The sequence below is a fragment of the Vanacampus margaritifer genome, chromosome 5, assembly GCF_051991255.1.
Source record: "Vanacampus margaritifer isolate UIUO_Vmar chromosome 5, RoL_Vmar_1.0, whole genome shotgun sequence".
NCBI classification, from domain to species: Eukaryota; Metazoa; Chordata; class Actinopteri; order Syngnathiformes; family Syngnathidae; genus Vanacampus; species Vanacampus margaritifer.
Window position 1 is genome coordinate 28,180,661 of NC_135436.1, and position 27,115 is coordinate 28,207,775.

At 38.8% G+C, this 27,115-nt stretch overlaps 1 protein-coding gene across 1 annotated transcript in view; it reads right to left on the reverse strand.

Moving 5' to 3' along the window:
• Positions 1-27,115, reverse strand: part of tenm4 (teneurin transmembrane protein 4) — a 310,021-nt gene that overhangs the window by 220,599 nt on the left and 62,307 nt on the right. The window contains exon 2 of the mRNA XM_077565526.1: positions 15,251-15,510. The gene's annotated coding sequence lies outside the window, so the exon portion shown is untranslated. The remainder of the gene's footprint in view (positions 1-15,250; positions 15,511-27,115) is intronic.

Consider the following 27,115-nt stretch of genomic DNA (forward strand, 5'->3'; position numbering starts at 1 on the left):
GATTTGACCAAAGTGAAATTATCGGAAAATTTAGCGGGGGGGGGGGGGGGGAAGCATGACCAAATAATTACATCATGACCAAATGAAAAGTAACTCATATTAGAGCATACCACAAATGTCTTTGTTATAGCAGAAGATGTTATCTGTCGGAGTCATGTGCATACACAATGAACTACTAAAAAAAAAAAAAAAAAAAAATCTTTTTTTTTTTGGGGGGGGGGGATAAAAAAAGCGGAATTCCGCGAATTAGCGGAAAAATCACATCCCTGAATAAAGCCATAAAGTGGATCGGTCCATTTTTTTTTATCCATAATTGGGTTACTTTTGACCCAATTGTTTTTAGAGTGCACTCTTAAAAGGAAAACACCGTTGGTAGGCCAGAAAACCCCAAACGGGCAAAAAAAAAAAAAAAGGAGAAAAAAAAGGGGGTTGAACCAAAAATCAAGATGTGCCAACTAGTTTTTACAATTGAGCGCAGAGACCAACACCTCAAAAGTGAAGTTTAGCAACAATCAAGTTCTGTTTTGTTTTTATATTTGGCTTAATGGCTCACCAAGATACTTGATGAAGATTCTCAACTTTCAAAGTCCACACCAACAAAACATGAACTCTTTGGAAAGAGGTAACTCTGCCTTTTTGCGCACACTAAAATTGTTGATGATGGGAATTCGTCTGTCATGAAAGCTACACCTCAAAAGTTTGGATGCGGTAAGGCGAAGTCTCAGTTGAGCAATTATCAAAGTCCGTGTTTTGCGTTTGCTTTTTGCCTCACCAAAATCATCCTGCATTTGTAAAGTCAAATAAACCCGACGTGGTCCAGTTCGCCATTAGACCCACATTTTCGGGAAGGTTTTTACGTCGGCTTCAGCCTGACCCTGAACAGATTGGCAGTCATGCAGCATCAAAAAACAGAGCCTCTTGCTAACAAGAAAACTTTCTGCTTGAATGAGCCCCTGATTCCCACTGAATGCTAAACAGAACAAGCAAGAGCACTGTGACCTGTCATTTTAGTCGCCTTGGTGATTGTCATTCGGCTGGAAAGAAGCATTTTTTAAGACGCGTTTTTCAGCAGCGATGTACCCGAAATATCTCTTCAGACTCGCCCTTTTTTTTGGGGGGGGGGGGGGGGGGATTTTCTCATTAATTTACCGCCATCTCCAATGTTCTCGCCAGGCTGTAAAAGGATCAGGCTTCTGAGTGGCGTCCGCGCGGATTGATGAGAGATTAAAAGGATTGTTGAGATTGAAGGCACATTTAGTACCCCGCTGAGGTCCAATTTGGCGTCCCTGTGCGGCCGGCAGGGCTGTAAAAGAAAAAAAAAAAGACGGTGGCGGCGCGGCGGCGCTAGGCTGTGATGTGAAGTGGATGGAGGAGAAGTCTTGGAGACATGGCAACCGGCACTAGCCTGCAAATCATTTCCAATGTGGCCAATCTTTTTCTGCACCAACGGAGGCGAGGGGGGCGTCTACTTCCTGGGAGCAATTAATTGCTACACGGACACGTGTTAATGAAGTGTTAAAACTGTGAGCGTTTTCCAAGTGTTATGATTTTATCGCAAATCAAAAAACATGCAACGTTTAAATGTGGATATTTTCACCAAGGAGATAAAAGCTGAAGCGAAAGGGATCATTCGTTTTCTCGACCGCAGTCATTTGAATGTGTGACGTGGGACGTGACGTGACTTTTCTTGTCAAGATAAGATTGGCCTGGTAGTTGAATTTCCCACTTGTTGGGCGTACCTCCAGGATTCCATGAGCCACAGTTTGGGGTCCGCCAAATTTGCACTTATTTCTTACAGTATATGATTTTATAAAGCGCACACCGACAAATGGCACGGCATATAAAACAAACAGAATACACGCTTTACTACTTCCTATATTTAAACTTTTTCTCTTCAAAATATCAATTTGCTATCATAACCAGGGATGTGAATTGACCAAAGTGAAATTATCTGAAAATTTAGCCGGGGGTCTGGGGGCCGCTGGCACCCAGCTAGGTCCAGGGCGGGGGGGACAAGGGGCCCGGAGCTCATGGGTTTTCCGTGTTTTTAAGTCCTTTCAATGCACTCACATGACAAAGAAAAGGACAAAACAACAGCATAAATTTTCAATGTATATTGAACTATCCCATATAAAATGGCAGTTTTAGTCAACTCAAAATCAGTCACATTCAAAAACATTGGACTGCCTTTGCTTTTAAAAACTATCACTGAGAATATCATCATATCTAACTAATGTGATTACTAAGTTAACACATAAATAATGTTGAAGAGTTCAAATTTCATGAACAAATAATTGTATCATGACCAAATGAAAAGTAACTCATATTAGAGCATACCACAAATGTCTTTGTTATAGCAGAAGATGTTATCTGTCGGAGTCATGTGCATACACAATGAAATACAAAAAAAAAATATATATATATATATATATTTTTTTTTTTTTTTTTTTTTTGGGGGGGAGATAAAAAAAGCGGAATTCCGCGAATTAGCGGAAAAATCACATCCCTGCATAACATTACATTCTTTTCTGTCAAACATGACACATTTCTTAATATTACATTTGTGGAATATGAGTTATGAAGCAAAATCCAGCTGTTTTTATCCATCTCAGGGGGCGGCCATTTTGACACTAAAAACAGTTGGATCAAAAATAACCCAATTATGCATCACAAATGTACTGATCCACTTTATGGGTCAATTTGACCCAATTTCTAGGTTGTTTCATACAAAATGACTCAGTAAACAAGTAAAGGATCTGACCAATATTTATGAGTTGTTTTACACTAAAAAAACAATTTCTTGACTCAAAATTGGGTCAAATTGACCCAAATAGAGGATCGGTCCATTTTTGACCCATAGTTGGGTTATTTTTTACCCAAATGTTTTAAGAGCGCAATATTAACCAGAATACCATATTTTTAAGCATTTATGGATGCATATAAGTTATATTTAAATGGTGTGAGCATTATGAGGGGGTCCTTGGAAAAATCTCTCCATGGACCCAAAGTTTTCAGAACGCCTGCTCTAGAGACCCAACTATTTGCATACAAGCAATTGGGTAGCCCATTTCCATCCCCTCTTTAAAACCAACGCTTACTTAGATCACATCCACCCTCGGATTGCAAAAAGAGAACGGCGCTCGCCCTTGAACGTCACCCCATCGACCCGACACTTAACTCTGCCAGCTGATGAGTAGCAACCAGCGGCGATAACAACTTGCCGTCCTTCAACATGAAGTCGCAGTCTTGACAGGAGCGGCGGGTCACACGTAGTCAAGTTTTTGCTCCGGGCCTTTATTACGTGCTTGAACGTGAGCGCAAAATAACAGCGTGTCACCAGAGATGCTCAAGGAAACAAGCTGCTGTTAAGTGCTAATGCACTGCACGTGCTGGTGACTCACCGTCGACCGGGAGTCGCACATGAATGAAAAAAGTGAAGTGAACAAATCAACTTTGAACACATGACGTGCATTTAAAACAATCACATCCCTTTGAATGACTTCTATTGAAAACGCATGTGGTTGTATTAATGATATATCAAATAATGTGTTAGCCACTTATTTATAAGGAAAATCATGTAAGATAAATTTGAACAGTTTCGGGGTCCAAGTTTGTGGTATATTTGCAGAAGCCGAACCTCAAAATTGTGAGGCAGATATGCAAACCACCGGGCCACTCGCAAGTTCACTCAAAGCTAAGAGCGCTCCCACCGCACACACTTCCTGCCATAAAAAGCGTCTGAGTTATGACGGGCCGCCGCCTTGTAAAAACGGAAGGCGGCGCATAACCGAGTCGTGTGGCGTGTCACGACCCGCCTATCATTACTTTTTATAGCCGCTGATTCCGGGCGCAACCTAGCGTATGGCTTGCCTGGGATGCTGGACAATTCGTATTCTGATACATGGGGATGTTAAAACTGTTCTCACATATGCTAATGCTAATGTTATGAATGGATGGTAATATCATTTAGGATGCTAATTTTAAGAAGTATGTTTGGCCGTCACTATTGTGACCCTTTCCAGCTCTGCGTTCTAACCGTTATTGTCCTCTACGAGCACAGAAAAAGTTGTGCGTACGTGAAAATTACCTGTAGGTAAAAAAAAAAATTTTGTGAAGCGAAGCAAATTACAATTACAACTCTTAATGTATTATTTCGAAATGTTTGTAACTTTTTTCCCCCCATTGAAAGTGCTCTATATCTACATTAGTAAACATAAAATAAAATAAACAACTGGCTAGTTAGCGTGTTTAGCTAACTTGGCTGCAAACAATTTTAAGACGCATTACTCTATCTATCCATCCAATCATATTACATTAATGTTACCTTGAATTTGTTGAAGAATGATCATAAATGTAAGATATTGCACTGGAAGTATTGCTTGTTACAGAAAGTATATCAAATCACACAAAAATTCCCAAAAAGAGCCAACTTTTGGGAGAATAATAATAATCAACAACAGATGGGGGAGGGGCCGTCACTTTGTCTATTTTGAAACCGTGTCTATTTTGAAACCGTGTCTATTTTGAAACCGTGTCTATTTAAAACCTTAAAACTGGTAACGTCCTAAAGAAGAAAACCACCATTTTCAATCCAAATACTATTGAATTGGGAATCTCCTTTGGTTTAAGCTTTTGAAAAATGTGCTTTCAACGCTTCACAAAGCTCTGTACTTTCACATTGCTTGCGCCAACAAGGTTCACCAATATTGTGACACATGGGGGTTACCATGGCAACAGAGGCTATTCTCATTACGACGACTAAACGTCGGATCAACACAGTTTTCGACAAAGCTGTTTCGTTAAGCGACCAAATGGCTCGGTGTCGCTGCTCGTCTTTTGAATGTGAATCTTTTATAAAACGTCCAAACAACGGCGCCGAATGCTAATGCGCATGCAAATCATCACCCGGGGAGGCGACTCAACACAAACAAGAGCCTTACAAGGACTTTCAAGTCAAAGACCGTTAATATTCATGTTGAGATCTGGGCGAGCGCTAAATTAATTAGCCAGAATGTGTAAACGCAAACGTTAACTGAAAGGGTGCCCATTAACATCATGATTTCTGCTCGCCAGGTCGCTTTGTAATTTAGTGATTGGCAGCAAAATGATTTGTTTTAAAAGGGATTTAACATGGAAATTTGACTTTTTATTGCTCGTATACAAATACAGTACAGTGAACCCTAAACCTATTTGTGGTTCACAAATTCATTGTCGGCTGTTTGCAAAATGTCAGCTATTCGTGGCTCTTTTCATGCAATACTCTAATATGCCACAAGATGGCACCAAAGCTCTGGCTAGTAGGAAAAAAGTGACTTGGAAGCTAGGCTGGGCAAAGATCTGCCATTTTCAAGCGACGACCGAACGGCACTGTTTGAAACAATCACATGTAAAAGCCAAAAGGTAAGCAGAGCTGCAATGTCAATTGTAAAATGCATAGGTGGCCCTTGCATGATTGCTCAGTGAATTTGTCAACGTGGTGGCTATGGGCGATAATTGCTTTTGTGAAGTGCTGCCTCCACCAGTGAAAATGCTTCTTTTTTTTTTGCGGAAGCTTGCTTTTGTTACACACCCTGAACTCCGCCTCCCCCAATTGAAATCGTTCACCTCGTTGCAAAACCCTAGTTCCATTCCAGGCGATCATGTAATGAAATCCAGACTCACCATTGACACAGGTGAGGTTTTTACAAGTCACTTACTTACACGAGACAGGACAACCCTCCTCAAAACAGGGCTAAGCCTCGATAAAAAGTGGCGTGTGTGAAGAAAAAAAAAAGGAAAATTCAGACTGTACAACAGTTCAGGTTTTAATGGAAGGATGTTAGAGGTTGAGCAGTTTGGACTGACAGATGAAAGAATATCGACGTTAATGTTTCCTTGGCGCTCAATAAAGTCGGAACCAGAAATATGAGCACATCTGCCTGTAAACGGCGATTTTTTTAGGCTGACACGCTATCTTTCAGCGCAAGGCTCTGCAAAGAAAAGATTTTTGCTCTAAACAAGGTGAATCTCCAATAAAGAATAAAGCTGTATCATTTGAACTCGGGTTACAGAGACAAACGGTTAGAAGAAGGCTATTTTTTTTTCCTTCTTTGGGTTGGACTGATGGAAAAGAGAATGCTATGTTTGTGAAAGCGTGGCCATTACTTATTCATCTTCGCGAGAGTCACGTGATATGACGCAACAATAATATTGTCATCTTTTTTTTTTAAAAGGTTTGTGCACAAATTGAGTAGCAAATTGAAAAAAACAAACGCAGAATCAGAATTTTCCCATTCGAGTCATTGTCATCAGAAAAAAACTTTTTTGGATGGCCCTCACATGCACATGCCTGAAAAGCTACTATGGTTCATTCAAGCTGACGCCCAGAAGAAGTTATGAGAATATTTGGCCAGCTGAGGACTTCAAAGAAACATAAATATTTGATCGGCTAATGCAACAAATGAAAGGGAGTTAGCAAACTTGGATGACAAACTAGCTCAGCGGTAGCTAGAATGAGGCTAGTTGATGGATTCAAAATGGGACCAAACAAAAGAAGTTATTTTTAACTAAAAAGGCTATACTCCAATACATTTGTAAACATATGATTAGGGGTGTCGAAATTACTCTTAACTCTTTGACTGCCAAAAACGTTAAATAACGTTTAGTAAAATCCTATGGAGGAGTGCCAAAGACGTTAAAAGACGTTTTTTTTTTCAAAACAGAGGTGAAACTAACCATTTTCTATTGTTGATTACTCAAAAACGGAATAAGGTAGAAACAAACTTTTTTTTCTGATGAAAGATGACAGTCCAATCTTTCATTTGGTAGTATGTGTGTTTCTATAGTCCAAACACATAATTTTCTGTGGACCTTGAAAGATCAGTCAAAATGCTTAAAATCGGCTGGCACCCACGGCATCCCTTTTCTGAAAACGTCTGGCAGTCAAAGAGTTAATATTTAGTTAATTTTAAGTTCCTTTAACGGCACAATTTTTTTTTTTTTAACCACGCAATTAATGACCGTCCCTTACTTGGAAATCCTGTACTTGAGGAATTACAGTGGCAACGCAGCAGAGACATCCACGTCAAAATTTAGCAGTAATAAATTGAATAATAATGCATATTATCGTGGAAACTGAGGTCAAGTTGTGTTTTACAATTTGAAAAATGTGCAGAATTTCACAAGTTACTTCATGTTAGACATTGGATAGCTTAACATGAAAAGAGAAATGCAACGAGCTGTCACCAACGTCTTACAAATGCAATTATGCCATCTAGTGGCAGAATTATGACCTCAAAACAAATCAATATCACACTTTTTTTTACAGTAGATTATTTTAACTTACTTACTTTTAATTTTAACTACATTTCAGGATTTTTTATTAAATTATCGTATCAATGACTAAAAGATGCAGCCATATATCTAACATTTTTTCCCACTTTTATGTTAACAAGAGTATGAAAAATTATAATAATTTTTTTTTATTGTACATTTTAAACGGATATAAAATTTGGGATTAATCATGAGTTAACTGTTTGGGATTAAGTCATGCGTTTAATAATGACTCAATATTTTTAATCACCTGACACCCCTAAATATGATCAAGATAAAGCACTATATAAATGCACTGCTTTTACCATTTTGATCAAATTAGAACTGTATGGCTAGCATAAAATGTCAATTGGCTAGCACAGGACTGAAATGGTTCGAAAACAGCCCACCTGTAACCTGTCAAATGCCAAAGGCCTCTCATTTGTCCGAATAATGTCTGTTAGTCCGAATCTCATTGGTATATGAGGACAATTGCCCGCCCAATCACAACCAGTCATCCAAGTGGCTAATTAAAGATTTCTTGTATACTCGTCATTGCTCGTTGGCATCGTTGCTACCACAAATTCTTGAAATTACAGCTTTAAAATACTCATTCATTCGTTTAAGAGAGCGTTGTCCAGATGGTCGATAAATGTGCGCCTCATTTATAAAGTCTTGGGCTCAGCGAGTAATTGGACATAATTAAATGATGTAAGAATGACAATAAGTCTGTCGTGGTCTCTATTGAAAGATGATATAATGGAGTGGAGGACATACAGTACTTATCTGTAGAATTAAAGGATCGTTATTCACAAAATAAACCGCAAAATCATGTCCTAATTGGCAGATGACTTAAGAACCCGTAGCCAAACAAGTGTGTGTTAGGCTGTAGTAATCCCAGCGGCCAATCAGGAATATTGCCTATAAATGCTACAGTTTAACCTTACAGTATCCAAGGAAACTTGACCTTTGTGTGGAGACGACACAAGCATGGAGACTATTGAGTCTGCGATCAATAGTGTGGCTGGTTCGAACGTGAGGTAAAAATAGAAACCGCCCACAGTTTTCCTTATATTCTGTCTATGCCGTCAGGTTGACTGACATTTAGCAAGGCAGCGTTACAGACTGCAGGGAAGGTTGCTGTTTACTTATACAAAATGGTTTGTTTGCTTTTAATTTACATGATATATATGATGACACCACATAAGTCACACACTCTGTCTCTGTTTGACTTTTATTTAATTGGGTGTGGTAGTTTCTTGCATTTCAAATTGGAGAGTTGGAAAAAAAATTAAAGTTCTGTTAGAAAATTACTAGTTGGGTTTCCATCCACCCATTTTTATTCAAATTTTCAAGAAATGCGAACATCAAACTGAATGGAAACGCTAGAAATTCGAAAAAAGGGCCCAAAATTCGCATAAAAAGTTTTTACGCTTGGAGGGAGTGGATTTTGAAGCGTATCGGGAAAAAAATGCGAATTTTGGCTAAAACCGTTGGCAAGACCAGATACACGTCACACGTTTTGACCGGATATTACGTCACACGTATGTTTGTCGTCCCAAAGCAATGGCGGACGATAAAGTAAAGCATGTTTGGGGGGGGGCGGGACGAAACAGAAATCTTTTTTGAATTAATTAAAGAAACGAATATTTATGCTATTTTAGATGGAAAACTGCAAAGAAACGCTATGGTTTACATTACAATTACAATTGATTACAAAAGCAAACTCATACGACGTCATCACACGGCGCAGTCGCTTCCTGTTCTTTTAAATTACTGGTGGATCACATCTCTATGGTATATAGCGCCACCTACAGCAGCGGAGTCCCCTCTCAATATTCGCAGAAGAAGAACAGATGGAAACGGGCATAAGTCGCATGTCTGTTTTGCGCATTTTCAGTAAATTCACTTTTTAAAAAATCGAATCAATTGGATGGAAACCTGACTAGTGATTTCTGAAAATGGCTCCCAATATTCTCACAAACCAAAACCAATTTAAATTTTCCTCAAATCCATAAGCATAGCCAGAAAATTTTCATTGGGTTGGCCAAGTCGATTTTATATACATACAATAAATATAATTTAAAAAACAAAATAAAATAAAATAAAATACACAATAATTATAATAATGTTAAAACAAACTGTAACAATAAAACTAATAATAACAATAGTAATAATATTCCTAATCATATGAAGAAAAACCACGGATACCAAAATTTTACCTCTGGTATGAGGGTGGCCATTGTTAAACTTTTAATGTTCTTTTTTGGCAGATACTTAAAAAAAACTTAAAAAAAAAAAAAAACACCCTTCAGAAAGTTGATCCCTTTTGTTTCATTATTTTACCGGAAACTTTTTAATTAACCTCCCTAATTAACCTCGAGTGCTTTGTGTTGACAGCTCTGTTCAAATCATCTTTTTTCCCCCCCGTTCCCTTCCATCGTTTTCCCAAATGAGTGTGGATGCACAGCCGCTCCATTCCGTCACTTTATTGACCAGCGAGTACTCGCGTTTCCACCCATCTCCTTATTGTGAGATGACCCGGCGCGGTCACGTGACCTCGGACGCCACCTGCGCGCTGGCGAGTTGATGAATCGCTGATGGAGAGGTCGCCAAAGGTCGTCGTGCGAATGGAAGCTGCGCTTGGCTCTCGTATCAATCTGAACCCCACGCCCGCCTTAATGGCAAAACCTGGACAAATGGCTCCGGCATTTGTGCACATGGCGAACTTCGATCAAGTCAGAATTCAGAGATTGGTTTCTAAATATATATTCAAGCTAATTGTTGACAACGTGCAAAGACTGAGAACTTTGTAGCAGTGTCTTGTGGCATTTTTTTTTATGTACAGGTATAAAATGGCGCCTATTGACACACTTGGCCAACTTTATAAGAACTTCAGCACCTTCATTTGCATCGGTGGCTACGCAGTGACGACATAATTGCAAGTGAATTAGTTATCTGGCACATTTCTAACACTTCTAAGTTTTTTTTTTTAATTATTATTGAGAGGGAGACCTTTAGCCGTAGAAATGTATTTTATAGTACTATTAAAAACAGTTTTTCTCAAATTAAAGCTAAATTTGAGATGTGATGTTTTAGTTGAGTGCGGCCATTTGCTCATAGTCAAGAAATGACAGCATCTATTTGAGGTAAGGAGTTTAATGAATAATGCATACAACTTACCAAGTGCCTCTGTCAGAGTGGATGCTATTTCCTTAGGGCAAAAAGGTGGCACCAATTTGGGGTGTTTTCAATTTAGACTTCGAGCTAATTTCCTTAACGGCAAAAAAAAAAAAAAAGTTTGTCTATTTGAGGTGAGGCGTTTAGATAGAATTAAAGTGGATGACAAAAAGTGACTATTTGAGCAATGGTCTCTGCCGACAAAAAAAGTCCTATTGATGCCATTGATTTGTTAGACAATATGACTCAAAAATCGAAAAAACTAATAAGCGGGAAACCGACCAATCGGATCAGGCGTCCTTTTTGAGTTCAAGTGGCCTTGGATGCGACGTCTTCCAGGGCCATCTGTCTTTGCATCTTGGTCCGATACGAACTTGATCAAAAGACAGTGGCTGGCCTGGGAGCAAGCTAATGTGCTCATTAGCATTGGCCAGCGTGCCCGCGAGCATTCGCTGTGCATTAATGAAGTAAAGCCCGGCGCCAAACAATAGGAGCCCGGCTAGCTTCGGAATGCTTAGCCAGCCACACGCAGGGTCTCTCTAATGACCTGACGATGTCAACTTGGCCACAGTTCAATAGGCTCTGATTTAAAAAAAGGAAAAAAAAATGCCCTTGGTTCAACAGCACTGTACTGTTATCATGTTGAGCTTTTGAAAACACTGGTGGCTTTATGAGCAAGTACAAAAAGACAGTTCTGCACGCATCCTGAGATACGTTAGGGAGATGTTTAATTTTCATGGATTGGGGATTTTACTTTCCCCAAAATATTAGCAACAGGTTTTCTGTATTTTATCATGTTGACACACTGCTGCTTAATTCACTGGGGTTCTCAGTAGTGCACATTTGAACAGTATTCGCAAAAATAGTGCCATCCGCTCTAATAGAAGCCGCACCCTAAATAATTAAGACTCAGACAACTTTATTGATCCTGGTGCAGCTTCCAGCTCCAAATGCACATTCAGCCTAAACAAACATTCAATAGGACAAGGTCATAGAAGACATGCGAACTAGGGAAATAGGCTTTGGGACAGGTCGAAAGAAACAAATAACAACAATGAGATAAAGACAATGCAACACAATAATTGCAGTGTCCAATTTAATAAATGCCTCATCTCAACGAGACGTTTTTATGTCCTCAGGAAATTGTACAATAAAAAAAATAATAAAACATGTCCTAAATAAACGCCTGGGTGCATGTGAATAAATAATGTCTCACATCAAATAGACACCTCCTTTTTTTTTCCCCCTCGGGAAAATTAAGTTAACCACTTTGCGGGTATTTTGAGCATTCGAGAATGTCAAAATATTTTGCCCTTGAGAAAACAGTCTCTACTATTATTAGGAACTATGCTCCAAATAGTCATCAGGTGTATTGCCCACTTGAATGAATAAATGCCTCACCTCAAATACGAACCTTCATTTCTGCCTTCACTTCAAATCTCGCCCCAAAGAGTCAAAGAGTGCATTTTCCACTTTAATTAATAAATGTCTCACCTCAACTAGAGGCCTCCTTTCATTGCCTTCAGTAAAATGGCCTCCACTTTACTAAAAATACACCCCAAATATTTGAAGTGTGTTGGCAACTTAAAAAAAAACTAAACATTATATATAACATAACATAACATAAAAAATTCTGAATTAAAAAAAAAAAACACCACTCTTCAGGCTTTAGAAATGCCTCACCTCAAATAAAAAAAAAATGTTTTTAGCCCTCGGGAAAGTAGCCACCACTCAAAGAAAATATCACAAATAATTTTGTGCGTCAGTCACTTTAATAGCCACTTCATGTCAACTTGACGTTTCCTTTGTTTTGTTTTCCCTTGGGACAAGGGCCTCCCCTGTAATAGGAACAACGCGACAAATAACTACTGCAAAATAAACCATTCCCCAAATAGTCGCCAGGTGTGCCATCCACTGTAATAAATGCCTCACCTCAAATAGACACCTGGATTTGTTTTTGCCAGCGAGACAAACAAGGCGGAGGACACGGCGTCTCTGCGGAGAGGCGCTTGACGCTTGAAGGAGCCGCAGCTCTACACTACATCACCAAGTCGGACACTTAGTGGAAATTCTCAGTGTCTGTGTGTCGTCGACATGCTGGGGAATATCAATAGACGCATGATTGAGAGCAACCTGATGGGGGACGCTGGGAGCAGCAAGCGCGATGAGACTAATCAGTCTGCTGTCGCTACAGTGAGGACACAGAACATTACATCGAAGACGGACTTCTTCCCGTCGGCTTCTAACGAAATTACAGACTTGAAGCACAGGATAATAGCATGTTAGCCAAAATGCTAACATTATGCTAACATTATGCTTATTTTAAAGATAATACATGCACATGGCTTACCTTGCACGATACAAAAGTCGGGCCTGTTGTTTTTTGATGGATTCTGAAATAATCCACTACTGTGTAGCTGCCATTAAAGTCGGCTTTAAAATTAAATATGTTTAGTTTGATTGCATCATAAATATTAAGATTTATTTTATGCATTTGTAAGAATTTTGTTGTTTTAAGAGTCTGTTTTGTAGCGGAAGCAATGTTCGTTGTGTGCGGACGCTAATAGTTGACACGTTGCTACATCATTATTTCCTTCTAAGACTATGGAAAGTCAGTCTGAAGAGTTGCTGCTCTCTAGTACATGCGGCCAATGAGGTAACATGTTTGCAAGCATTTGCACTCTTTCTGTTAGTATTTACTTTTTTTTTTATTTTCTTTTTTCCCTTGGAGAGAGCTCAGTATTGTTCATTCGGTAATTTTACCGATTTGACATGTCATCATCATTGCTCTCCTTTTTTATTTTTTATTTTATTTATTTTTTATATATATATATATTTTTTTTTTTTTTTTGTATGTGGATGAATATGTGTATGTGCGTGCATTCATTAGTTCACCCAAAACCTATAAAAATAAAAAATAAAAATAAAAAGTTAGTATTTACGATGCCTTTTGGAAGTAGTGTACTACTGTTAGCTCGCTAGCGCAAGTCCGTTAGCATGCTATCATCGTTAGCATGTCAGCAGGCTTATTTAGTGGATGATAACAGGCCTATATGCAAAATAGAAGTTATTTTTGGATTTGTTTATACCTTTATGTTCTCTATGAGGATTATTTTGTGTTATTTAGCTGTGTAATATGGTGTGCTCTGTATTTTGTACAGTTCTTACGGCATGCTTAACCGCATTAAATGCCTGCTGTAGCAAGAACCACTTGGACTCGAATTTTCGACTGGAGGGGCGTAACATACTGGCTGCATGAAAAAAAAGGCAAGGTGGACCACTAGAAAGAAGAAATTCAAATTAAAACCAAGCCTACTAACGATGAATCCAACACGGCACACGGGGGAGAATTTTGACCTTTTCTGTAATCCCATGTTTATATTAGCTGCGACTTAACATGTTTGTTTGTGCTGTTATTGCTTCTTCTTCTGATGATGATTATGATACTTTATTACTGATGATGACAGCAGTGTGGCGAAGCCCCTCACATTTTCATTTTCACCGGCATCCCACACACGCTGAGCCTTTTAAGGGCAAAATGGCGGCCAGACTGTGAAAGGGAAAGCTTACGCTCCCGAGTGGCCATCTGGCAAAAACATCCACGCCATCTCGGCTACTGAGGAGCACAGCGCATGAATAAAAACACACGCCAATAAAGCACACACACAAAAAACATGAGTGGTTACTCACTTTGTACTTGATCTGTTTCACACCCACTTGCATGCACACACACAAGAGCAGGGAGGTTCAAACTTTTTTCCACTTAGGGCCACATGCAGAAAAACGGCAAGAGGTGAGGTGGGGGCACTTCACCTTGTGTTTAGGAAACAAGCTAAAAGCAATTCGATATGCTGTTTAGTGTTATTGGTGACAGATCAAAGAGGTATTAGTACTCTACTACACGCTAAGCAGTTTGGCATGATGTTATCAGTTACATGGTAGAGGTTATTAGTATTGGTGGGATATCTTGAAAAATAAGACACAAATAACAACAGGCTGAAATATATCCTGTTTTTGGGCACAAATAATTAATAACCAAAAATTTCTTTAACATGAGTGCAATTTCTCGTAGTTGTCAGTGCGCCCTCCTGCGGACAAAATTAGCAACAACAGTTCATTTTAGTGAAAAACTGCAGTTGGTGTTCTGTCCTCATCATGGACCAGATTGGACCCCCTGACGAACCAGTCCTTGCTCTCGGGCTGTATGTTTGAGACCACAGTTCTACACGGTCTTGCAACATTCAAATTTATAATTTTAAATAAAAAAAAAAATGGGACCATTTTTAATTAAATCTACATTAAGTTGTGAATTTACAATTTTTAATTATTTTTTCAATTAGTTGAATTTTTTTTTTTTTTAAAGGTGTGATATCTTTTAACATCAAATGTATTTTATTTTTTCAAAATGGTGACAAAAAACTGAACTAAAACAAATATTTAAATTTACATTTGTTACACTTATTTTAAATAAAAAATAGCTATTTGTCTATTGACATTTACGTTATATTTGTAAGATTTTGGTGTGGGCCATGTTTCATTTTGTTATCAGAAAATGCAGCAAGCCAATAGAAAACATTTCAACACGACTGCACTTGCACTTTTGAACCGTACACAGATCAAAACAGATTGTTCACGTCATAAAAACAAGAGTTGAGAACACTCTGGTGCTGGTGGGTTGTCTCACCCACACAGCATCACATGAACTGATGTTACAATGGCTTGAGGAGCTACTGTTGTGCAGCATGTGCCAACAATGAGAAGGTAGGAATATTAGCGGTACCTCATGTTCAAGCCGTGGGCGTTGATGGATGCAGGTGAGCAAGAATGCCGATCTGGCCACTGTACACCGTCGCCACCTGTCAGTGGCGGTGACTAATTCACCAGGTCCAGCACGGGCGGCGAAGGGTCGAGGGAGACGCTGGCAGGTCTTCCGCCCTGGCGTCACGACGATCCCGGGATCAATCACGGCCAGTGTTGGATGGGGCGAGGCCGATGGGTGTCGGGTGTCCGTCGTTCAAAGCGCGGTGGTGACTGCGGCATCTAACACAAATAGGAAAAATGCTTTTCTGACATATCAATATGGAATTGAAATATATGACAAATAAAATTGAACAATGATAATGACAAAATTGTTATTGTCTATTGTAGTTGTGTTCTGAACAAAAATCAAACCGACATCTGCCATTGGTGGGAAATGCTACAAAAAAAAACAATTGTAAATAACAGAATTTTACTTTTTATTTTACTTTTTTTTTTATATATAATTTAATTTACAAAAATAAATAGATTTTACATGTCAAATGTAAAATAACATGAAATCCCTGTAACTGTAAAAACACAATATTTCTGTTATTTTACAAAAAAAACCTCTATCTATCTATCTATATATTAGTAATACATATAATGATTGTTAAAATACGTTCACAAATGTATTGTAATTTCACAAATATTTGTCTGTTATCTAATGGAATGAAATGTAAAATTCAACTTTAAAACCCTAAATATATATATATATATATATATATATATATATATATATATGTTTACTGAGAATTGTGAATTGACATTTTTTTTAAAGTGAAAATAACTACAATTTCTGTAATGTCCTATAGATGATAGCATTCATTGCATTAACATTTATTTTGAAAGGACATCGAATAAGAGACACACTTAAAAAATAAAAAAAAAGGTTAAAAAAGATGTAATTTTCCAGCTTGTTCAATTTATAGTTAAAAACTGTACTTTCATTGGGGGGGGGGGGGGGGGACTGTGTTTTCTACGAGAAGGTAATTTTCTGTTATTTCGCAGTATTTTTCCGGCGCCCCAGCTGCTGGAAGATTACCGTGCGTTTTTTTTTTACAGTGTGCTTTTCTAAAAAATGTTTTGCTTTTAACATAATCTTACTTTATGCTAAAAATCCATTCCATGTAATGTAAACACACCAAAATACAAAATGATTTAAGGCACTAAGATTGCCTCCAGGTTACTTAGACGCAGCTACGTCCACAACAAGCTGTTTTATCCTCGCATTTTTCTGTCCTCTTCAAGGTTTTGCAGGCCTCTTTTTGAGCGTACGACCTCGGTTAAGTGGCGCACTGATCAGTTTCTGCGAGGCTTGCGGGCTCTCTTGCTATCCTGCCAGCAAAAAAAAGCTGTGTGCCTCGCTACGGCACAGCCCTTCCCAAGGTGTCCTTCAACAAACGACGTTCATCATCGACCCGTGAACGCGTGTGTGTGCTTGTGTATGCGTGCGTTTTTAGCACTTTTCTGTCACTTCCAGCGAGACGTCGACGGAAGCGCAACATCGTTTTCACCAGAAGGTCACGCATTCCATAAAGGTGTAAATTGAATTCCGCGTAAACGAGCCTTGGGTTTTATTTTGAGGGGTGGAGGGAGGTGTACGTAACCATTTAAACATATTTGTATGATAATGCCTGCCGTGTTTTTTTTTTGTTTTTGTTTTTTCAAGCAGATAAGACGAAGTAAAGAATTGTGACTGTCACCGCTTGGGTCTGGAAGTGAAGATACTCAAATGGTCTCTTCTATTAGAAGGTTGTCAACAAAAGCGTGCCTACTCAAATCATGAGACTGGGAACACTTAGCTAGCCTTCCCATCAGTCACGAGGAATCACGTTAGTAGCGATTAGCGAATCTATTAGCCGTTTGGTTAAAAGGTTAACATTTAGTATTCAGGTTTCAGGTGTTAAATAATATAGAGCAAACTTGTCATTACAGTCGGGGTTCCTTTTAAGATTCTCAGCTATGCAACAACACATCAGCCAAGCGGAACCCTGATTAGCTTGCGAGCTAACTGTTGGCTAGCGCCCCGGTTAGCTTGCGAGCTAACTGTTGGCTAGCGCCTTTTGTCATGACATGAAATACCCTGTGAAGACAGTCACCCGAGGCTTTAAGGATGATATATTTTTGTGGTTCAAACATTTATAAATATGTAGGTATAATTTGTGAGATGTGTGCTATTTGATTGACAGGTGCCAGTTTAACGGGCAAGGGGGCATTCATCAGAAATGCCCACAGCATTCGAGAGATTCATTTTTCCCAATTTTGAAGCCTCCTTATTCAAATGTGGCAGGGTTGTTAACACTCTTCTCTGTGCTGTGTCAAATTTACATGACAAATTTATTTTCACTTTACAGGGATTTTAAGGTTTTCTTTGCTGTGATTGGCCGGTTTCCATTTCCCTGTGGTGCTATATAAAAAAAAAAAAATGCCCTCACCGAAAACTCTATTCTTCACAAATCAAAACATATCCTTTTTGGTATTAGAGGTGACAAGGTGATGTAACGGGAGTGTTTCAGTCTGATAAGTGTGTCACTTGTGAGCGTTTGCCATGAGAGCGTCAGGCTATTTAGGCCTTCCACGGACAATACAACAAGCCTTTAAAAGCACTTTAATAAGACTCCTGGATGTGAGGGATTCCCGCGGGGTGAGAGCGGGGGTCTTGTCTTGACAGAACACGGTGGGGTGGGGTGGGGGGGTGGCTGGGGGCAGCAGTTCTGCTTTTTGTCCCGAGTCTGAGGAGGCTCAGTGAGGCCGCAGCAGCTGAGAAAACATTTCAGAAGGAGACAGACGACGCAAAGTAAAACCAACCTTTTCCTACCCCCGGCCAACAGCTGGAACAATAAACGCCGTGATTTAGGACGGGTTAAATCTACTGCCGTCGAACACAAATAATCCGGAGGCTATAAAAGTAAAACAGCGGCGTAAAACCCCGGATTAGCCGACCCGCCGTTTGGTTTTTAGGCTAGGTCTTTTGACGATATATTAACCGACATTTTTATTCATTCTCCACTCCTGTTACACACTGATTCTTTTGTTGCCCGGGCGCAGCTGCCGCGGCATTTCACGCGGCTCCTTGAGGCTCGTTTATGTTAGCGCTGCGTCTGTACGCTGAGGTCATTACTTCCACATTTCTGTCTGTCAGCTGTGCAAAGTAATGAAGCCCAAATTTGTTAGCGGCGTTAAGCAGATTTTCAAGGTATTTGTTCTTGACTTGAGTACAGTTACCTCGACTTACAGCTCAATTTACTGGTAAAACAATAAACTAATATGTCATTTAACCGTTTTATATATTTTTTAGCTACGTTTTCAATAACGAAGTATATTACTATGCTATGTTTTGACACCAAAAAGGTGACAATATAGTGCCTACTAGGATTGCAATGGTACGCTAAATTACGCACTGGTGCGTAGATTTTAGCAAAGTGCAAAACTAATTAGTTTGTCTTCTTTTTAAGAAGTTTGAACAGTGCAAATTATTATGATATAAAACACCAAATGAAATGTTATATCCTGATAATGCTATATATCCTGATGTGTTTCCTTAAAAGTACATAGAACGAATGGCAATTTTCTGAAATTTTTCTCCATTTATTTATAAAATACATATTTTATATATCCCACAACATGAAACTAAAATAAAACAAATATTCAGAGGCCTATTTAATACCATTCAAAATACAGTATGTGGTAGTTCAAGTAATGCAGAGGAAAATAATTCACAGGAAGGTAATTCAAACAATATAAATGAATGTCATTATGTCAAGTAGGGATATTCGGTAACTAATTATCTATATATTTTTTTTATTTTTTTTTTTGTTTATTTTTTTTGTTTTAGTTTTCAGAGATTCTGCAGAACTCTCTGCACCTTCCGTTTTTGTTTGAAATTAAAACTAAGATAAGCAAAAATTTCATATTTCAGATACTGTATTTAAAATAAAAAAAAACTTTATTTAATGTAGAAAACAATTGTTTACATTTTTATTTTGAAAACATGCTACTGCCCCTGGAAGGTCCCAGAACTTTTTGTCTGTTTGTTTTTCTTTTTTACTCAACTTAACAAACATGCTTTAGAGCTGGAGCTTGTATTTTTCAAAAATTTTGATGCCAATAATTTCCCTTTAAGTAAAAATGAATATCGGCTCCAAATATCGGTTATCGGCATCATTGACTACTAATAATCAGTATCGTATCGGCCCTGAAAAAAACATATCGGTCTCTAATGTCAAGTTGTCAACTACAGGAGTTTGTGACAGTTTCGTTTCGACGGCGGCAAAATTGATCACCTTGAAATCGAGGATGTGGAACAGCGACTGTATCAATCGATATCTAAAGTTTAATATTGATAGATTGTATGGATGTTTCTTTCCCAATCTGAGCTGCCCCTGTTCCTTACACCTCTACTTATTATTATTATTTATGCTTTGTTTCACGAATGAGGCTAATGCACATTTCGTCAAAATGTTAAAAACTGCTGACAAAAACAAATTTCATAGGAAGGCACTAGGGAGAGTTTTACTAGTACATAAATTAAAAATGAATACTTATACTAACCGTATTTGCAAAGGCCATCAAATTATCTTGTGGTAATTGGAATATTAACCTTATTTGTTGCTGCAGCACTATACAACTACACTATCTACCAGGCTATTTCCGTACATGCAGCAAGCTTCCAGAATATGTTAAATGAGTTTTTTTTTTTTCCTTTTTTGGCAGCCACAAGTGGAAAAAGCACATTAGTCAGCTGTAAAATAGACGTGGAAATCACACTGATGGGCCAGAGGGGGAAAACTCTCATCGAGTCCCTCGGTGGAGGAAAATTACTTCCACATCACGTTAATTTTCATCAGAATGTGCCAAAAGTGCCACAGACTGTTTAAATCACGACGTATGCGCTCGTCTGCGGGAGATTATGTAAGTCGGTGCGGCGCTGGCTTGTAGAGGGAGTTAAAAAGAACTTAAATGTGGTCTGGGCAAGGCTTTTAATTAGTTTCCACGTGAAATACAGTATTGGGAATACAGCCGGTACCCTGGTAGGTCACGGAGAGTTCGCGCATTATTAAATGGACCAAACAGACATGCACAGAGAGCAAAAGGCGAGGAGGAAAAAATATGAGTGTAGGGGACCAATAGAAACTGATTCGAATTGGAAACTTGTATTTTATTTGACGAACCGAATTGAATCAGCTGAAATTGTTGCATCCTTGAATCGTATCGCACCCCATGTATCGAGATACGTATCGAATCGTCTTTTATGAGAGATGTACACTAGATATAAATTGTTTCTTACAGTGCTGATGATTTGCTGTTTCTTTGAATTGAATTAACTTGCATAGTTTGGGCTTTGGCTGCAGTATGTAGCGTCGCTGATGTTGAACATGGGGGAGTCGGGATCAAATCCCGGTGAGGGACAATATTCTGACAGCTGAATTTTTTTAACCACATTTTGGAACCACTGTAGAATCTTATGAATCGGGACCATTCTTGGAAGCCAAATCATCCTTTGAAATCCTACTTAGACTGCATTAAAACCTGAGGTCACACGTTCCGACAGCTGAGTTTCTGAACTCAATTATGGAACCACTGTTAACATTTGGGACTTACTTGGAAAGCCACTCCCTCTTTTAAAAGCATAATTTGAAACCCTGACTGAGGTCGGCTGAATTTTTTTAAACTCAATTTTGCAACCTGTTAAAAATTGGGACCCCCGAATGAAAATGAAAGCCAAACCCTCCTTTGAAACCCTACATTCAAACACTGACTGTTTTAATACACGAGGGCACACATTCTCACAGCTGACTTCTTTTAAACCAAATTTTTGAACCACTGTAAAAAATATTTTAAAAAATCAGGTCACACATTCTGACAGCTGCATTATTTTAACCAAATTTTGGAACCACTGTTTAAAAAAAAAATTTTTAATCAGGACCCCTCTTGAACACCAAACCCTCCTTTGAAACCCTAAAATGAGGTCAAACATCCTGACATCTGAATTGTTTTAACCAAATTTCGGAACCACTGTTTAAAAAAATAAATAAATCAGGTCACACATTCTGACAGCTGAATTATTTTAACCAAATTTTTTGAACCAGTGTTTAAAATAAATAAATAAATCAGAACCCCTCATGGAAACCAAACCTTCCTTTGAAAACCTGACTTCTTTAAAAGCTGAGGTCACACATTCTGACAGCTGAGTTTTTTAACTCAATTTTGGATGGGGACGCTTCATGCAAGCCAAAGGGTGTACTGCAACGTCTCTTCCCACCGGGTATACTGTACCGTACTGCGCCAGATTTTCCCCAGCCTGGACCCAGTGACAGCTTAATCTCCCGAGAAACATGAATCCATCTCAAGATTTCCTCCTCCCAGCGGTTTAGGATAATCACCAGCAGCGTCTGCGCTTGGTCGCAGACAAATCAGTGATTATCAGAGCTGGCGTTCAAGAGGGGAAAACACGCATAGGAAACGAGAGCGTCTGACAGTGTTGTGCGGACGGCGTTAAGAGCGGAACGGAGCAAATGCGCGGCTCCTGAGGGAAATCTACATTGTACACACAAACTGCAGTGAGTCATCTGTCAGATGTTGGTCAACTTGTAATGAAATAGTCCACTCGTGTTAATAAGAATTACTTGTCATTTCCTGAGGCGGTCCACACTACGTTTCCTGCCTTCTCTGAGCTTTCATTGATTTCACGTCGACGGCACACGCTCGCGCGTTATTAGACTCCCAGCAATTCAATTGTGGTTATTAAAGGCTAATCGCTGTGGCTGTAAACATATTACGATTGTTTTCCATGTTTGGGAAAGGGATGAAATATGTATTTATTTATTCATTTATTTTTTGGGGGGGGGCCCAAGCAACATTTTGTGAAATATATATCCCCAACTATTCGCTGAAAAACTACTCTATTGTAGTCATTGTACTCTTTCTTACCTCGATTTCCACCGCCGGTTGCAATGAATTGTATGCAAAAGAGGTGATTTCGAGAAACGGAGCTCTTTCAATTGCTTTATCAAACAAACCACAACAAACGTTAGTAAGCAGGAGAGCTTCTTTGCGCACCTGCCAGTAACCTCAACTGACATCACTGAACACACATTTTTTTTCTACTTTTTTTCCTCTATGTACTTAAACACTGCTATAGCTAGTGCTAAAGCTATAGCTAGTGCTAAAGCTATAGCTAGCCAACAGCCGTCCAATTGTACGTCGTCATAAACTCACTTGCACATTACTCAACAGACAAGGCCCAGACAATGATTAACACATTAATTTAATCATCACATTAATATACGTATAACACGCTACCTAATGCAAGAAGCTAACTTAGCAATGTACATTTTCGCTATGTGGTCCGAGTTTTGGATGGCACCGGTAAACTCCAAGTCATTGTGGGAAAAATGGAACACAAAGTGGAAGCAGAACAACATGAAACATCCCAAATAAGATATTGACACTTTAGTGACAGGCAGCTAACTAGCAGCTAACACAAAACTCTACTGACTCTTGACAAACAGCATAAAAAGCTGCTTTAAAACACACAGTGTTGTTCATTCTTTATGATATTTAATGGATTTGGTTGTTTTTTTTTGCCAAATTATCATGGATTTTTTCAACTTTTTTCCTCTGTTTATTATAATGCAGCAACATTGCTATAGCTAGTGCTAAAGCTATAGCTAGCCAACAGCCGTCCAATTGTACGTCGTCATAAACTCACTTGCACATTACTCAACAGACAAGGCCCAGGCAATGATTAACACATTAATTTAATCATCACATTAATATACGTATAACACGCTACCTAATGCAAGAAGCTAACTTAGCAATGTACATTTTCGCTAAGTGGTCCGAGTTTTGGATGGCACCGGTAAACTCCAAGTCATTGTGGGAAAAATGGAACACAAAGTGGAAGCAGAACAACATGAAACATCCCAAATAAGATATTGACACTTTAGTGACAGGCAGCTAACTAGCAGCTAACACAAAACTCTACTGACTCTTGACAAACAGCATAAAAAGCTGCTTTAAAACACACAGAGTTGTTCATTCTTTATGATATTTAATGGATTTGGTTGTTTTTTTTGCCAAATTATCGTGGATTTTGTTCAACTTTTTTACGTTTATTATAATGCGGCAACATTGCTATGGCTAGTGCTAAAGCTATAGCTAGCCAACAGCCGTCCAATTGTACGTCGTCATAAACTTACTTGCACATTACTCAACAGACAAGGCCCAGACAATGATTAACACATTAATTTAATCATCACATTAATATACGTATAACACGCTACCTAATGCAAGAAGCTAACTTAGCAATGTACATTTTCGCTAAGTGGTCCGAGTTTTGGATGGCACCGGTAAACTCCAAGTCATTGTGGGAAAAATGGAACACAAAGTGGAAGCAGAACAACATGAAACATCCCAAATAAGATATTGACACTTTAGTGACAGGCAGCTAACTAGCAGCTAACACAAAACTCTACTGACTCTTGACAAACAGCATAAAAAGCTGCTTTAAAACACACAGAGTTGTTCATTCTTTATGATATTTAATGGATTTGGTTGTTTTTTTTGCCAAATTATCGTGGATTTTGTTCAACTTTTTTACGTTTATTATAATGCGGCAACATTGCTATGGCTAGTGCTAAAGCTATAGCTAGCCAACAGCCGTCCAATTGTACGTCGTCATAAACTTACTTGCACATTACTCAACAGACAAGGCCCAGACAATGATTAACACATTAATTTAATCATCACATTAATATACGTATAACACGCTACCTAATGCAAGAAGCTAACTTAGCAATGTACATTTTCGCTAAGTGGTCCGAGTTTTGGATGGCACCGGTAAACTCCAAGTCATTGTGGGAAAAATGGAACAAAAACACAAGGTGGAAGCAGAACAACATGAAACATCCCAAATAAGATATTGACACTTTAGTGACAGGCAGCTAACTAGCAGCTAACACAAAACTCTACTGACTCTTGACAAACAGCATAAAAAGCTGCTTTAAAACACACAGAGTTGTTCATTCTTTATGATATTTAATGGATTTGGTTGTTTTTTTTGCCAAATTATCATGGATTTTTTCAACTTTTTTCCTCTGTTTATTATAATGCAGCAACATTGCTATAGCTGGTGCTAAAGCTATAGCTAGCCAACAGCCGTCCAATTGTACGTCGTCATAAACTCACTTGCGCATTACTCAACAGACAAGGCCCAGGCAATGATTAACACATTTATTTAACCATCACATTTAATAATTTATGATATTTAATGGATTTTTTTTTTTTTTGCCAAATTATTATGGGGTTTTTTTTCTCCTTTTTTTCCCCCTTTGTGTATTAACGCAAGTAATAACAGTAAGTGTGTGGCACATTCAGACATTTTCTGTCAGGGGAGGACTTCAATTCCCCGAGAAAGCCACGCGGGGTTCACGCTAGTATGTTTGCAATCCCGGCTGCCACTCTCGCAAGCTTCATCTGCAAAGTAATTGGATATTTCTAATGTATGCGCATTAGCGTCCGCTCAGACCGTCTGGCTGGCTGTCAGCGCTCGGGCTCGCCGATCCCGTCGTAGGAAAGTTGAGACCTGTTGAATGGACGCGTGGTCCTCGTAATGCTCTGTTTACACGACGCGGTGAAAAAGCGCCTGTGAGTCCTCTGCCAGCGCCGTTTGGTAACATGAGGAACGTGTTCACGGGGATATTTCTGTGCTGACAGAATGTCAAGCGCCAGGATGTAATGAGCTTCATCAACATAAATATACGCACAGTGTTTAACATTCTTAGCACACAAAAAAAATACTGCTTTAACCCTTCTGTTTCACTTTAAGGATTTTAAATTTGAAAAATGCATATAACATAAAAATGGATTGCACATATTTGGTTCTAAAATAATCAAATGATAATATACGAAATATTATAATCATGTTAATAAAAACTTATTGCTTCTAATTTTGCTTTTCGCCTTCACGGCTATAACGGCCGAAGAGGGAGGAAGCAAGACAGGATACTGACTACACACACAAATGCCTTTTTGCTCTGAATAATGTGCGTTGTCCTTATAAACGGGTACCAACAGGTACTAGTTGGTCCCAAGGACAACATGAGTTTCCCAAGGATCCAAGTAGAATTCAAACAAAATAGGAATAGGAATATTTATTTATTTAAACCTAACATGATACAGTATCTGTTTCTTCTGTACTAAATAAAAAATAAAAATAAAATAGATAATGTTCAATGCTATTTGTATTGAACTTTTTTTTTTTTTTAAACACACACACAAAAAGGTCATTTTACAGCTGTAATTTTAATACCATGATATGTTTGCCCACGTTATCCTTCTGTCAGAATGTAATATTGGCCCATGACCATACACTTTTTTTTTTCAACTTCTCTTTTTCTTTTTTTGTAAAGGATCTTTGTGCACTTTTTCCCTTTTTTACTCATGACTGCCACCTCTGGCCCAAAGCATAACTGCAGCATCCCAACTGTGGAAAGTTAGCAGCTTATGCGTGCAGTGTCGTACGCTAGCTAACACCACAGGCTAATGCTAGCACAACGCCACATGTCTGCTACCCAGCGGGGACAGGCATGATGTCACCACTCCACCCCTCCCCTCCCCAAAGAAACTGAGGAGTGCGCAGGGTCCGCACACTCTACTATACTGTAAAGGAAAGATAAAAGCTGATAGGTGCAGTCAGAGTAAAGCAGTCAGTGCTCTTCGTACTCATCTAGGCATTAGTGCAGCATGCGTGATGTAGAAAAAGCTGTTTAAACAGCACAATCCACCTTTAATCAGACTGATGCCAATTCTGAGATAATCGATTAATTGGCCAATAAATTAACAACATGATAAATAAAATAACTTCCTTTTTGGTCTTCTAACATTTGAAAAAATAAAGATATAAATTACAAGGAGAAAATGTGACTGTTTTACAATATTTTGTCCTTTAGTAATTGTTTAACTATGTATAGAAAAAAAAATCTGCAAAAATCTGCATATTTTTTCCCCCTTTTTTGGTGGGGGGGGGGGGGGTTAGCTTTTGTTCATTCTTTACTGTGTTAAAAAAAAGTAAAAAGGAAAAAATGATTTCAAAAGAGCTAATATCGGCTGATGAATTAATCTGGCTCAAGCTAACAAACACGAGTATGAAGTCCGATGGTCAACAGACCTGCACTTTTATTATCTTGTGTATTGTCCATCCAAATTGTAAAAAAGCGAAAATGTCAAATCAATTTATGTTTGCTTAGCGGCGACAACAAAAGAGGGCGGAAGAGGGAGATTGGCGCGACGGCCTTAATTGGAGTACTGGCACCCCCGGGAGACGCCGCGACCTTGGTCTTATCTCGGCGACCTCATGCATGATTGATAAATAAAGAAGAAACGCAAGATGTCTCCCGAAGCCGAGGTATCTAATCTCATTACGGGCCGGGCCGTTTAATTTGGCGGCCGTAGATATGAGGGAACGTCTCCGTCAGCGCGTGGATGGCTCAATAAACATTTCATCTCGTAAAATCCCATATTTGCTCGTCGCCACTGTGCGTCGCAAAGTTAAAAATAAAACAAAAAGACAGCAGTTCCGCCTTGAGAATCACCTTTATTACGCTCATGAATTATTGAAATTGAAAACGCCGTGTTTACCCCTTGATATCAGCGGGGCCATCCGAAGCCTTACTTCCACATTCCGCAACACAAATACCACGCGCGCCTCTCCAAAGACTACCACTTTTATAGCCTTGTCACCAAGCTCGGCGCAGCTAAATAAAACAAACGGGGAGCTTTTTCTTTAGATCTTTTTTCAGGCAAAATAAACAGATATTTAATGTGGCCCAGACGATAACAGGCG